General features: G+C 37.3%; 1 protein-coding gene across 5 annotated transcripts in view; it reads left to right on the top strand.

The window, feature by feature from the left end:
- Positions 1 to 15,166, top strand: part of PCLO (piccolo presynaptic cytomatrix protein) — a 390,134-nt gene that overhangs the window by 29,234 nt on the left and 345,734 nt on the right. The window lies entirely within an intron of this gene.

Genomic DNA, 15,166 nt, shown 5'->3' with positions numbered 1-15,166 from the left:
AGTAACTATACAGAAGAAGCTTTAGCGATTCCGGGTGTGGTTTTGAGTTAATCTTTTTAAGGACAAAACCATATATAATTTTTATTTTTTTACTTTTAAAAGGCATTAGGTTGCTTTGACATAATTATCACCATGTGAAAGTGCTATTTTTACAGACTTAAGCAGATTTTTATCCTCTTTATCTGTGATGAATAGAGTTAACTAAGATCCGTTTTAAAGGCAGATAAAATTTGGTTTCCCTCAGCATTTCATGAGTGGTAACAACTATAATTATTACTTACAGTGGCTTGGATTCAATGCAAAAGCAAAACAAAAAGCAAACCTTAAATTTCTCCCATATATTTAGAAGAGTTGTTTTTGGTTTTGTATTCATGAAGCAGAAAATTTTGGTTTTACCAATACAATTGTATTTATTTCATAGACTTAAAAAATTGTACCCTTTAATGAGGAGCCTATGGTGTCAACATAGTGCAACACTGAAAACAAAACATAATGTCTACATTTAAAATGTATTTAGGGCACACTGAAAAAAGGTGTGATGCGGGGGGAGGGCTTTGTGAGTATGTGTACATATGTATATGTATATATTTGGACCATAGTGATTATGGGAATCTAGTCAGTGTTTGGAGGTATGAAATGAGAGCCCTTGGGAAGAAAGACTGAACTCTTTAGGACAATCTTTGGTTTTCTTTGTGTTGGTAAAATTTTATTTGGGGGAGGAGGATGGTTAATTTGGAAAGGAGGTGTTTTGAATAAGGCACTGAATTACCTAGGCTGTATGTACGAAATTTCAATAGTTTGAAAATATAAGGGGTCTCAAGAATTTAGGTGGTTTAGGTGAAGTCCTATTTTAAATATGATCGGTGGTATTTAGACTTACTATTCAGAATATTCTGCTGTGTGGTAATTTATTTGATTTTGGGGGATCCCTGGGTGGCTCAGCGGTTTGGCGCCTGCCTTTGGTCCAGGGCGCGATCCTGGAGTCCCAGGATCGAGTCCTGGGTCAGGCTCCGGGCGTGGAGCCTGCTTCTCCCTCTGCCTGTGTCTCTGCCCCTCTCTCTGTCTATGTCTCTCATGAATAAATAAATAAAATCTTAAAAAAAAAAAAAAAAAAGATGTGATTTTGGAAGATGTTTCAGAGGTGAAAAAAAAAGAAAAAAAACTGGTGTAACAAAACCAGTTGGCTAGTGTTCCTAGCTTACCTGAGCTAATCCATATGAAGCCGTCAGTTGGGACATAAGGCCTTAGTGATCTTCCGTCTGTAGGTAAGTACATCGGCTGACTTCGTATCAAGGGAGTGAGTGACGTTCATTGAGTTAATCAGTGTTCAAACATTCCTCTTACTGTTACTCCAAAGGACTTCAGAGGATTGGCAGATGGAGTTAGTTGAAAAGAAAGGCACATTGTGTTTGTGTGTGTGTGTGTACATACATACACATGTATTTCTAGAAAATTTTAAATGCGATTTAGAGGCTTAACTGGTGGTGCTCTCCCAGAGTCCTTACTCCTAATCTCCCCTCATTTCCTTCCGTTAGGAGTGATTAGGAGAGCATCTTCTCCTTGATCCTTGCTTGCTTTCTCTGCTTTCTCCATTCTGCTTGTGATATTTATTTCTTGGGACCTAATATCTCCCACTCCTTCCTTCTAATTGTAGAGAGCACATTCAGAAAATACTCAGACTTCTGCCTGCAATGCAAAGAAATAGTATTTCTAAGAAAGGATTCAACTATTCTGTTTATTTTTCTAATAAAGCATATTAAACTTTACGTTACCCGCCTGTGTCTGCTATAGGTAACCACTGTGAGGCGGGACTTCTTTTCCTGTGGGTACCACTCTGCCCTCCTGTGCCTCTGGGGGTGAGAAGAGCTGGTTATCGCCTGTCACGGGTTCAGGAGCCCAGGGAGTCCTCCCTCCCCCGCCCATTGAGCCAGCACACCTTTCTCTGAGGTTGCCCCCTGCAGCCTCCCCGCAGCCTCCCCCAACATCCCCGCAGCCTCCTCCAGCCTCCCGAAGCCTCCCGAAGCCTCCCACAGCCTCCCCGCAGCCTCCCCGCAGACTCCCTGCAGCCTCCTCCAGCCTCCCGCAGCCTCCCGCAGCCCCCCGCAGCCTCCTCCAGCCCTCCAGCCCCCGGCAGCCTCCCCCAGCCCCCCAGCCCCCCGCAGCCTCCCGCAGCCCCCCACAGCCTCCCCCAGCCCCTGAGCGGTGCCAGGCCTGCCTGCCTGCCTGCGGCCGGGGTGAGCGGCCCGGGTGTAGCCACCGTGGGCCTGAGCTAAGCGTTTGCGTAAAGGGCCTGCGAGGCCTGTAAGGAATGGCCCTGAGACCGAGGAAGGAGTGTCTGGGCGTTGACTCCTGCCAACTCGGGGAACATCCTCCCTTAGCAGCAGTCTTTAAAGTGCAGCCAGGGGATCCCTGGATGGTGCAGCGGTTTGGCGCCTGCCTTTGGCCCAGGGCGCGATCCTGGAGACCCGGGATCGAATCCCACGTCGGGCTCCTGGTTCATGGAGCCTGTTTCTCCCTCTGCCTGTGTCTCTGCCTCTCTCTCTCTCTCTGTGTGTGTGTGTGTGACTATCATAAATAAATAAAACCTTTAAAATAAATAAATAAATAGATAGATAGATAGATAGTGCAGCCGGGCTTTCTGAAAGAGCCAACGGTAGAGACTTTGGAAACAGCCTCAACTGATGCTCAGTTTACCCAGTGAGTCTAGGAACTCGTGTTCGGGTCACAGGCGCGGAGGACTCGGAGTTCCTCCTAGTGGTGTTGATTTTGCTGTTTTCCTGTACCTTTCAAAACTTGGGAATAAAACTTAAAACCGCGTTTCCTGATGTTTTAGGAAGGTCTAGGGTCCTACTTTTGCTTCCTTAGTAAGACGATTCGGCTCGGCCCCAGTGCGGTGGGGAGAGCGAGCATGTCCTTGTCACTAGGCAGCAAGTGGCCTTCGGAGCCCGTGAGACCCAGCGGTGTAACCCGGGTCCCTTCCCATCTTTGCTCCCCGCCCCCGGGGCTTCTTCCCCAGGACACCTTGGGGACGGCCTGTGGGCACGCGCGAACCTCTTAGTTTGCCAAACTGTGTCTTGCTTTTGCTTAAAAAATCATTACTGAAGGCTTTAAAATCGTATGCCCAATACTAACTGGCACGTAAGTACACACACACGAGATTAAAAACTGAAAGAATGGTAGAAAATCAGTAAGTAGAAAATACTTCTACCAGTAACGATTTTCAGAAGCACAACGTAATGCAGATTTGCATTCTGTGTGAGTATTTCTGACACCCGTGGCAGGGAGGGACCCCTGATAGCTATTTTTAACTTACGTGAGAAAGTTGACAAGTTCGTGGGTTGAAACAAAATTTTTGGTTCTTAATTTTTAGGAGAACTTTGATATGTACTTTTTTATTAAGTGACATTTAGTCAGAAAATTCGAATATAGATTTAAAATAGACTTTTGTTTAGACAAGTTTAAACAAAAAATTATTTCTCCATTAGTCTTTTTTTCTATGCATTTTTACATAGTTAAAGTTCTATTCCATATGGTAGGTCTGTATCCCATTCTTAACATATGATTATGTAACATTTCCTCACATGATTAGAGACTCTGTAAATATTATTAAAAATGATTATTAAGTTTTGGATATATGGATACAAGTTTTTTCATACACATTCTTCTCATTTTAGGGATTTAGGTTGTTTCATTTTTTTCATTATAAGTAAGATGAACATTTTTGGACAGAAATACTTTGTATTTTTAATTATCTCCCAAGGAAACTTTACTAGTACTGTTGTTACCAAATCAAGGGACAAGGATCCTGAAGTATCAAATACTCTTTGGAGGTGTGATAGCATTTAACGTTGCCACCACTGGTGTCATGATTCCCTTCTTCCTGCAGCTCCTCCATACTTGAATAAAAACATTGAAAATGATTACATACATTATGAAATGCTTGCCATAATATGTATATCACAGTATTATTGACCATATTCCCTATGTGGCACTTTTTGTGTATGTAACTTATTTTGTAATTGGTAATTTATGTCTCTTAATCCCCTTTGCCCATTTTATCCATTCTATGACCCCTCCCCTTTGGCAGCCATCAGTTGCCTAAGAGTTTGGGATTTTTTGTTATTGTAGTTTGTTTGCTTATTTGTCTTGTTATTTAGATTCCACATAAAATGAAATCATACAGTATTTGTCTTTCTCTGGGTTATTTCACTTAGCATATCCTCTAGGTCCATCATTGTTGTAATAAAAATATTTCATTCTTTTTATGGCTGAGTAAAATTCCATTGCATGTATATACCACATCTTTGTTTTCCTTTCATCTATGAATGGACACTTGGTTTACTTCCATATCTGGACTGTAATAAATAGTTCTGCAATCAACATAGGGGTGCATATATCTTTTCAAATTAGTGCTTCTGTATTCTTAAGGTAAATACCCAGTAGGGGAATTACTGGATCGTATGCTAATTGTTTTTAATTCTTTAAGGAACCTCCATATTTTCCAGAGTGGCTGCACCAGTTTGCATTCTCATCAACAGTGCACGAGGGCTCCTTTTTCTCCACATCCTTGTCAACACTTGTTTCTTGTGTTTTTGATGTTAGCCATTCTGACAGGTGTGAGGTGATACCTCATTGTGGTTTTGTTTTGCGTTTCCTTGATGGTGACTGATGTTGAGCATCTTTTCAAGTGTCTCTTGGCCATCTGTATATCTTCTTTGGAAAATGTCTGGTCATATCCTCTGGCTGCTTTTTAAATGGATTATTTGTTATTAGGTGTTAAGTTGTATCAGTTCCTTATATATTTTGGATACTAACCTTTTTTTGGATATACCATTTGTAAATATCTTCTCCCATTCAGTAGACTTTCTTTTATTTTTGTTGATTGTTTCTTCTCTGTGTAGAAGCTTTTTATTTTGATGTAGTCCCAGTAGTTTACTTTTGCTCCTTTCCCTTTGTCTTAGGAGACATATCTAGAAAAATGTCCATATGGCTAATGTGAGAGAAATAGATGCTTTTGCTCTCTTCTAAGATTTTTACGGCTTTAGTTCTCACATCTGGGTTCTTAATCCATTTTGAGTTTGTTTTTTTGTATGGTATAAGAAAGTGGTCCATTTTCGTTTTTTACATGTAGCTGTCTAGTTTTCTTAGTACCATTTTTGAAAGAGACTTTCCTTTTCCTATTGCATATTCTTGCCTCCTTTGTCAAAGACTGACTATATAATCATGGGTTTATTTCCTGGCTCCCAATTCTGTTTCACTGATCTGTGTATCTTTTTCTGTGTGTGTGCCAGTACCTTACTGGTTTGATTGCTACAGCTTTGTTGTATATCTTCAAATTTCCAATTGTGATACCTTCATTTTTGTTCTTTCTCAAGATTGCTTTGGCTATTTGGGGTCTGTTGTGGTTTCATACAAATCGTAGGGTTTTTTAGTCTAGTTTTGTGAAAAATTCTGTTGGTATTTTGATAGAGGTTAAATTGGTAGATTTATTTGGGTAGTATAGACATTTTAACAATATTTGTTCTCTCAATCCATGAGTGTAGAATATCTTTTCATTTGTTTATGTCATTTTCTTTCATCAGTGTTGTATAGTTTTAGAGAACAAGTCTTTCATTTCCTTGGTTAAGTTTATTCCTAGGTATTGTATTATTTTTGGTGCAGTTGAGAGTGGGACTCTTTTCTTAATTTCTTTTTCTCCTGTTTCATTACTAGTATATAGAAATGCAATAGATTTCTGTGTGTTGATTTTGTATCCTATGACCTTACTGATTTCATTTATCAGTTCTGGTAGTTTTTTGGAGGAATCTTTAAGATTTTCTATTCACAGTGCCATATCATTGGCAAGTAGTGAAAGTTTTACTTCTTCCTTACCAATTTGGATGGCTTTTATTCTTTTTGTCTGACTGTTGTGGCTAGGACTTCTAGTACTATGTTAATAAAGGTCGTGAGAGTGGATATCCTTGTTTTATTCCTGATTTTGGAGGTTAAGCTCTCAGTTTTTCACCATTAGGTATGATGTGTTGGTTTTCATATATGGCCATTATTATGTTGAGATATATTCCTTTACTCTGGTTTTAGTGCATCCTTTGCCATTTAATAAATTTCCATTAAAACCCAGTTCCCTCTCCTAAATTCTTTAACTTGTACTGTTACATGTCTAGTCTGAGGTATCAGTATATTACTATCTTTATTAGTCTAGTTTTAATATTTCAGGATACTAAATATCCATGAAAACCCAAGTTAAAAAAGCCTAGTGATAGCATGTTTATCTGGCCAGGATTTAACTTTACCCTACTTATAAGCTAATAAATTAACCTGTTACTATTTCATAGTTTTGCCCATTGTTGACATGACACTTTTGGGTCAGAGACAAGATCTTTATTACAACACAGCAGGCAGCATGAACATCCTAATATTTGCATCAGTTTACCTTGCCCTCCACTCTCCTGTGGGTTCTATGATATGGACCTGTATTGATACTGTACATGTAGTGGGGTTGAGTCATATATGAAGAACACTCAGCTTGTCGAATCTACTTCTTTTATGTAAACTGTAAGCTAGCCTGCTCTGTGTCAAAGAGGGAGACATCACATCATCCTTTAAGGCTGCCCACTGCCTACACAAGGTTCAGAAATAGCCAAGATGAAGAGTGGCCAGGGCCTTGCATTTGTTGGCATAACCTGTAAGATAGGAATGCAGGAGTGACCCCTTGAGAACTGTCTTTCACAAGAGGTACTAATAATCTAATGTATTGTAAGCTTAAAATATTATGAACTCCTCCTTAAAATGATGTTAAATATGGAGACCGAGGTTGGAAAACAATGAAAAGTATGCTGACTTAGGCCAACTTCAACCACTTGACTGAGGGGTGGAAGCTGCGCCTTTGGAAACCTCTCTTATTCTTGAGTCTACTTCTCATCTAACTCTATGAAACTTCTCTGAAAGAAGACTAGTTACCAAACTTGCTACTTAGATTAAGAAAATGAGGCTCAGGGAACTGAAGTGATATGCTTAAGATTGGGGCCAGATAGTGATTGCTAAGTACTGAATAAAAATACTCTTTTCATTAAGTTTATTTTCTGCAGCTCCTTTAAAGTTTTTTTTTTCCCTTTACTTAAATTCGGTGAACAACGGGAACAAGAGGACAATTTGTGAAACGGATAACCGGTCTTACATTCAAACAAGCATTGCTCCAGCAGAAAATACATACTTCGTGACTTGATATATATTAACATTTTCTTGCCCAATTGTATGTGGGTTATGCAGTCGTACCTATTAATATTAATATGATTTGAAAATAAATTCGATGGCATTTTCACAGTGCAGACAGATTTATGTACATGATTCTGAGATTACTCTTTCATTAAATTATAGAAATCTAATCAGATGGCAAAATAATGTTTTTGTTTTACATATGACTGTCTACAGTACTGATAATATAATCTACATGGTCATTTTATACAACTTATTGTAGATCTATCTCACTAGGAGAAAAAAGTGGTAATAGATATTCATATAAGTTATTGAAACACTATGTGTTGCTTTAATATTTTTTCACATTGGAAATTATATATATATGCATATTTGTGTGTGTGCGTGCGCACATGCACTTACATATGTATATTTTTAGATATAGAAAGATATAGAAATAGAAATCCCTGAGAAGAAGTTAAGGCTTAAAATACCGCAAGGTTTAATTTTGGGAGATAACATACGTAGTGTTGTGTATTAACATATAGAAATGTGAGTCACACCTGCCTTGTCAGTTTCTAACGTGTGTCACGTCAAGTGAAAATAGAATCAGGAGAAATCAAAATAGGTCCTACGGATTGAATTAGCCATTGAAATAAAAATAATCTCAGATATCTGTGCAGATTGCCTAACCTTGGACTGAGCTACTTTTTGTTTTTAAAAATGTTATGAGAAAATGTGTTTATGGACAGTTAAATGTTAGAAGACGTGTTATGGACAATTAAATTTTAGAAGACCTGTAATTTTAATTTTCCCATTTGAGAAACCACAGAAGGAATGTTCTTCTAAAGTATTTTCAGTTGCTTGTTTTGTTATTACTATAAGGCTCTTTTAATAGCTAGCTAATAGATATTTTGGGTAAAGATGGTTGTGAGTTTATCTTGTTTTTTGTTTTAATAAATTTATTTTTTATTGGTGTTCAATTTGCCAACAATAGAATAACACCCAGTGCTCATCCCATCAAGTACCCACCTCAGTGCTCGTCACCCAGTCACCCCCATCCCCCGTCCACCTCCCCTTCCACCACCTCTAGTTCATTTCCCAGAGTTAGGAGTCTTTCATGTTCTGTCTCCCTTTCTGATATTTCCCACTCATTTTTTTCTCCTTTCCCTTTATTCCCTTTCACTATTTCATCTTGTTTTTAAATCCTGAAATTCACTTAGACTACCTTTTATGCATGTCAGAGTAATAATTACTCTACATTTTTCACCTAGCTTCAGCTTACTTCACTGTTGCATAACTTTGTAAGTAGAGTGATTTTTTTTTTCCTGCATACCACCTAGTGTCATTACTCTCATCATCTCAGAGTACCATATCCAGCAGTTTTCTTTTGTACCTGCTAAAAATAGAACCTTTCCACCTGAGTCAAACTTCCAATTACAGCACTCAGAAAACAATATAACTTTTCACTGAGTAAACTTGTGTGTGAGAATGCCTGCTAATTTCTTTGGCTGTTTACTCAGCCTTCATGAGTCTCTGTGGACTTCTGACATCTTATTATGTGTCATGCATTTGTTCTTCCATTCTTGTCTTACTCGCCAACATACTGCAGTAGATGAGGAACTTCTGAGAAAATACTCCCCATCTTAAGAAGTACATTCATACAGAAGCAATTATGTAAGTATTATCTAAGTATAAAAACCATTAATAGACTGAAGAGACTTAAAGAGAGAAGTGTCTGAGCCACGCCAAACAAAAGATCAAATGTGTTTTGTGACTTCTATAAAAAGAACCATCCTCTATTTAAAAACCTTGCATGCTTATCAGAAATCTTAATCACCTAGAGTCAGTTTTCTCTTGGCACTATAATGCAGTATAAAGATACATACTAATTGATGGACCCAACACAATCTGATACCTGTCTGAATAATCTAGGACATTTTCTTTAGGATATTTTACTGAGGTGTGGTCTCACAAGATGCTACACTAAAAACATGTTCCTTGGGCAAGAAAATTAGCAAATGCTTCATATTTAATCTCTTTTATAGATATAAATTGCATATATTAACACTATGAGAAATCTTTCCACATAGAACTTTGTTTTACCTAGTATATAAAAATTTTATTTGACCACACAGTCTTTTTATTTATTTGACGAAAATGGTTTCTAGAAGACACATACCGCTCAAGAAATAGTATTTGAAATATTTAAATCCATTTGAGTTGATGCCTTCATCATCTTATTCTTAGAATTCTTTCTTTTGCTGCCATAAATTATACTGTCTAGGGAAAATTTCCGTTAAAATGTACCACACACACACTTCATATTCAACATGCCCCTTACTGAAGTCATCGTTTTCACGCGCCTGTTCCTTCTCATGTGCTCCCTGTTCTGCTGAAAGGCCTCATAAATCCTGAGAGTCCTTCTAGACTTCTGTTTCTGTTTCATTCCCCAGAAGCAATGGCTTTCAACTGGTATTGATTGTACCTGCTAATGATACCTTTGTGCCCTTATGTCTCTCTTATCCTCACTGTTAGAACCTTGTTCAAGTCCTTATCATCTCTGTTATGGCAGTAGGCCCTGAACACTTTGGGGAAATTCAGTTTCTCCAAATTCGTTCTCCAAAAAGTTTCTGATTGTTTGTGCAATGTCCTTGCTTATCATGTTCTATGGAATCCCTAATCTTTTCTCATAAAAGACTGTATTCAGGGGATCCCTGGGTGGCTCAGCGGTTTAGCGCCTGCCTTCGGCCCAGGGTGTGATCCTGGAGACTGGGGATCGAGTCCCACGTCGGGCTCCCAGCAGGGAGCCTGCTTCTCCCTTTGCCTATGTCTCTGCTTCTCTCTCTGTGTGTGTCTCTCATGAATAAATAAATAAAATCTTATAAAAAAATGACTATTTAGTGCCATGATCAAAGTATACACTTTCAATTCTCTGTACCTTTGCATTGTCCTCAATGTTCTCTACTTCCTTGCATATTTATCTCCTACCCATTTTTTGAGCATTTCCCCCTCATGTTCTAATACTTCAGTCAGCTGTCTTATATAGTATTGCAATTTTCTCTTTATTTGTATAATCTCACCAGAATGTGACTCCTGGAGCACTGTCAGTACCATTAAAATGCCAGCTTATGGTAGGTAGTCAGTACATGTTTGTTCAGTGTGGGAAAAACAGAATTTAGGGAAACAGCATGTAGAGGAAATCCATGCATCATGTTCATAGTGTTTTATAGTTTGAAACAGTTTGAAAGTTATTCAGTCCTGTGTGGGCTATAAGGATTTTAAAGTCCTTCAATAAGTCTTATATGCTAACATGTATCTCTTGGCCCATGTTTTTCAAGTACAGAAGGATTTAGAAGGATGATCTTTTTTTTTTTTTTCATGAAACAATAAGAACTTCCTATATTTAATTTTTTTTGTTTAAAAATCACCTTAATGAGGCTAAATTATACCACTGTTTAACCTGCCACCTGCTTTCAATAATGCAAAAATTTCTCAACCTGTTTTCTTTTGTTCATATCATTTATTATCTTGTAACATGGTAGTTAATTTATTAATTTATTACAATTTTTTGAAAATTATCTCTCTACCACTAGAGTGTAAGTTCCATGAGTGCAGGCACTCAACACACAGTATACTCTTAGAAAATCAAGTGCTTGACATACAGTAGACTCACAGAATCTTTGTAGAGTGAATGAATTAATTCTATATAGTTATTACAGTTGGGTCTCTGAATTAAGTAAACTGGAATATTGATTCTGAATGCTAACCTCAGGGTGCCAGGGGGGCTCAGTAGATTATGTTTCAGACTCTTGGTTTCGGCTCAGATCATGATCTCATGGTCATGAGGTTGAGCCCCGGGTCAGGCTCCTTGCTCAGTGGGGATCCTGCTTCTCTCCCTCTCCCTCTGTACCTGTCCACCCCCTGCCCCTTGTGTGTATGCTCTCTCTCAAATAAATACATCTTTTTTTTTTGTTTGTTTTTGTTTTTGTTTTTAAAAGAATGCTAACCTTATATCTAGTTAGCTGCAGATGTTCTTAATGACTTTCCAAGCTCACCTTTCCCAAGGTGTCATTTCAAAAGGTGGAAACAGGTCCCTGGGTGGCTCAGTGGTTGAGCATCTGCCTTCAGCCCAGGGCATGATCCTAGAGTCCCGGGATCGAGTTCCACATCAGGGTCCCGGCAGGGAGGAGCCTGCTTCTCCTTCTGCCTGTGTCTCTGCCTCTTTCTGTGTCTTTCATGAATAAATAAATAAAATCTTTTAAAAAAAAAAAAAGGTGAAAGAAGACATATACCAGATAGACTTTAAAACTTTCTCCAAAATAGTCATTATAAATTTGGGCTTATGAGGGACAATGTATCTATCTTCTGTTACAACTGAGGGATAAATGAAGGAACTGAGCTTCAAAGAAAAGTGACAGTGGTTTTAGTGATCCGTAGAGAGGCAACATATGTGGTCAGGATGGCACCTCTGCCGCCTTCTAGTGGGTTGGGCATGATAATAAGAGGCCCTACTTCGTGGGGCCCTTGTCAGGATGAGAAGAGGGAATACACGTTAAGCTTTAAGAACAGTTCATGGCAATTGGTAAAGCTCAATAGTTGATAGTTTTGCTGGATCTAGAAGGCATGCGGTTATCAGATACACCTTTCACTAAGACATGATAAAAAGGATTCTTTTCTGAGTCCAGTTTTATTTCTAAGGAATGCTAAGCTGCTTAATGAAATGTGTTTTGATGTTAAATGGCAAGTGTGGGTCTTTACTGCAAGCTTGAAAGATTATTTCAGATTATTTTATATAATGTGGTAAAAAGTAATGGTCCCTGACTAAAATGAAAATACATGTATTGCTATGTTTTTGCGTGCGATGTCAACCATGCTTCTATTTTTACCTAACGAGCTTTTCTCTATGATTGTGGCATATTAATATGAATGCTTTCTTTACATATGAAATGAAGCAAAGTATCTTTAAGATTTTGAAAAGACTTTTATCAAGAGAAGTTTTATTATGGATTTTCTTAAAATGAGTATACTTGGAAAGCTTTAGAAAATTGCTGAGAAGTAATTACCAACAAGAATATGTTGACATGAAAAATGCTCACTGAAATTTATGGCTGAATGGCTTAATTCATGTCAGCTATGGCCTGAGATTTATTTTCTTTTCTGACATCTAAATAAGTTGTTCACATTTTTGTATTTCTGAAAAATTTGAGTTAAATGAAGGTTTTATGTCATCATGATTTTTTGCCAAATGAAGCCCAGTAACTGGCATTATTGATTTATCCTGGCTCTTTAAAATCAAGCATATATTTTGTAATTAAAACACTGTATCACACTCAGGGAAATTATAAATATAGCTTTTGACAGAATATTATTTATTTAAATTATATAAAAATAAACATATTTATAGTTTTTAAAATGATATTTTCACTTTTTAAAATGTTATGTAAAGGAAACCTAAATATAGAATTCATTTTAAAATTGATACTACTCGAAGTTTTAATCGTGAAGTAGAAACTGCTTTTTCTTTTTTTTTTCTGCAGTGGGTATTTTCTTTTGCTCTGTAACAAGTTGCCAATAAACTTAGCAGCTTAAAACAATATACATTTATTAACTCAGTTTTGCAGCTCAAAAGTCTGTTAGGACATGGCTAGGTTCTCAAATCAGAATCTTAAGACAGAAGTCAAGATGCGGTTGAGGCTGTGTTCATATCTGCTAAAGAGAATCTGCTGCCACATTTATTCAGGTTGTTGGCGGAATTCAGTTCTTTGTGGTTGTAGGACTGAGTGAGGTCTCTGTTTTCTGGGCTGTCGGCCAGGGGTTACGGTTAGTTCTTGGAAACTGTGGACATACCTTGCATGTGGATCCCCGATCTTCAAAACCAGTAACAGAATATCCCTTCTGTGATCAGTCCATCTCACACTTTAAGTCTCTGACTAGAAGAAGAACCAGGTTCTTCCAAAGGCTCACCTGATTGGATTGAGCCTGACTGGATAGCATCTCCTTTGATTTACCCAAAAGTCAACTGATGAGTAACCTGATCATGGAAAACATCTCATCATATTTGCAGTTTCCACCCATACTGGAAGGGGAGGGAATTAAATAAGGTGTGTGTGTCAAAGGGTAGAAATCTTGGGGGTGAGAGATATATCTTAGAGTTCTATCTACCATTGCTGCTAAGATATTGCATTTATTAAAGCAAGATAATTTTATAAGGGAGGGCACATGTATTAAATTGTTTTTGTTACAGGGCATACATACATGAATGTACCCAAGTACTTCACTGAAACATGGGTGTAAAGTAGAATTAATTTATCTGAAATCCCATGGCAGGAAAGAGAGTGTGTTAGAGCAGTACCAGAAGTAATCTCATTTAAGGCCTTCCACATAAAAATACTAATGCATTATTCTATTTATTAGGATAATAATGAGAGGTCTTTATGAATTTACAGTTAAATGCTTGACCTTAGTTTTTGTAATCATACCATTCATTTATTAAATGAGCCAGATTATATTGGAAATTATATATTTCTTCCTTCTTTTGGGGAGGAGATGGACTTGATAAGGCTAAGCATTTGATTAGATGTGTGGAAGTAAAAAGACAGATATGACTGCGTGCTTTTCATTCTGAGATACCAGGACAGTGATTGTAAAATCAAGTAAAATTGGAGTATGTTCAATTACTGGAATGTTGGTATGCTGAGGGAAGTTAGATTACTCTAGATCTTAGAGGATATCAAGGGGCAGCATTCCTATTTTGGATGTCATCAAAATAGAAGTGGAGTCAAAGTCATGAAATTAGATTTTTTTTGGAAAATATTTTATTTATTTTTCATGAGAGACACAGGGAGAGATAGAGAGAGGCAGAGACACAGACAGAGGGAGAAGCAGGCTCCCTCCAGGAAGTCCGATGTGGGACACTATCTCAGGACTCCAGGATCATGCCCTGGGCCAAAGACAGACGCTGAACCACTGAGCCACTCAGGCATCCCATGAAATTAGATTATGATATAGAAGAAAAAAAAAATGTAAAAAAGCAAACAAAGAGACCTGAGACTAGAAAAGCCCAAATATTGTGGGGGAAAAAGTTGGGAGCAAAGCATTGCATATTGAATGATTAGAGAGAAAGGAAAATTAAAAAGGGCATTTGGGAAAGAAAAAGTAGGGAAAAGAGATTTTGCAGACCTAACTTTGATTCTGGTAAGCATTAATTAAGGAGGTTAATTAATACAGTGGTGATATATATTGATTAATCCTCAGTGGCAAGAAACAATATATTTAGCAAAATACGAACAAAATTTATGAAAAATACTGAACATTCATCCCCTTCTGCCTTTCATGATTAAGAACTAAGAATGGAGTCCAATCTCTTTCAGAATTATGCACTTACATTAAGTGTTCAGAAAATATTTTACATCTAATTTCAGCACTAGTATTTTTTAAAGATAAGAATTGTGTATAAAATTTCATTTAATTTTTGGCAGCACACACAGTGGGGAATCACTTTTAAAATGATAGTTTAGATTAAACTTTTCATGCAAGATATTTTAGTTTTCTGGTAATTGTCTTCATTATGATGGAAGAATGACTGATAAATAGATAAATAGGTAGAGAGACACCTGGTTAGATAGCTGCTGTATGCTAGGATAATGGTGTGAAAAAAAGGCCAAATAAATATGGACTTAGGATCTAATATACAAATTAGAGCGAAGAAGAATATTCACCACTTACCTACTAACTTGTGATTTTTGCCTTTTTTAGTCCATGACATTTTAGGAATTTTTTTTTCTCATATATATGCACACATACATGTATACACAAACTCTTTTACTTTGTGTAAATTATATTTATATATGACTATTCATGGGTGGCAATTACTGTTGCCAAAGAATATCTGAAACTATTATATTTTGAAATTATAGACTTCTTTATATATGTGTGTGTGTATAAAATTATGTAATATACAAATATAATATGT

Source organism: Canis lupus, chromosome 18 (assembly GCF_003254725.2).
Source record: "Canis lupus dingo isolate Sandy chromosome 18, ASM325472v2, whole genome shotgun sequence".
NCBI classification, from domain to species: domain Eukaryota; kingdom Metazoa; phylum Chordata; class Mammalia; order Carnivora; family Canidae; genus Canis; species Canis lupus.
This window is presented reverse-complemented; position numbering and strand designations above follow the sequence as displayed.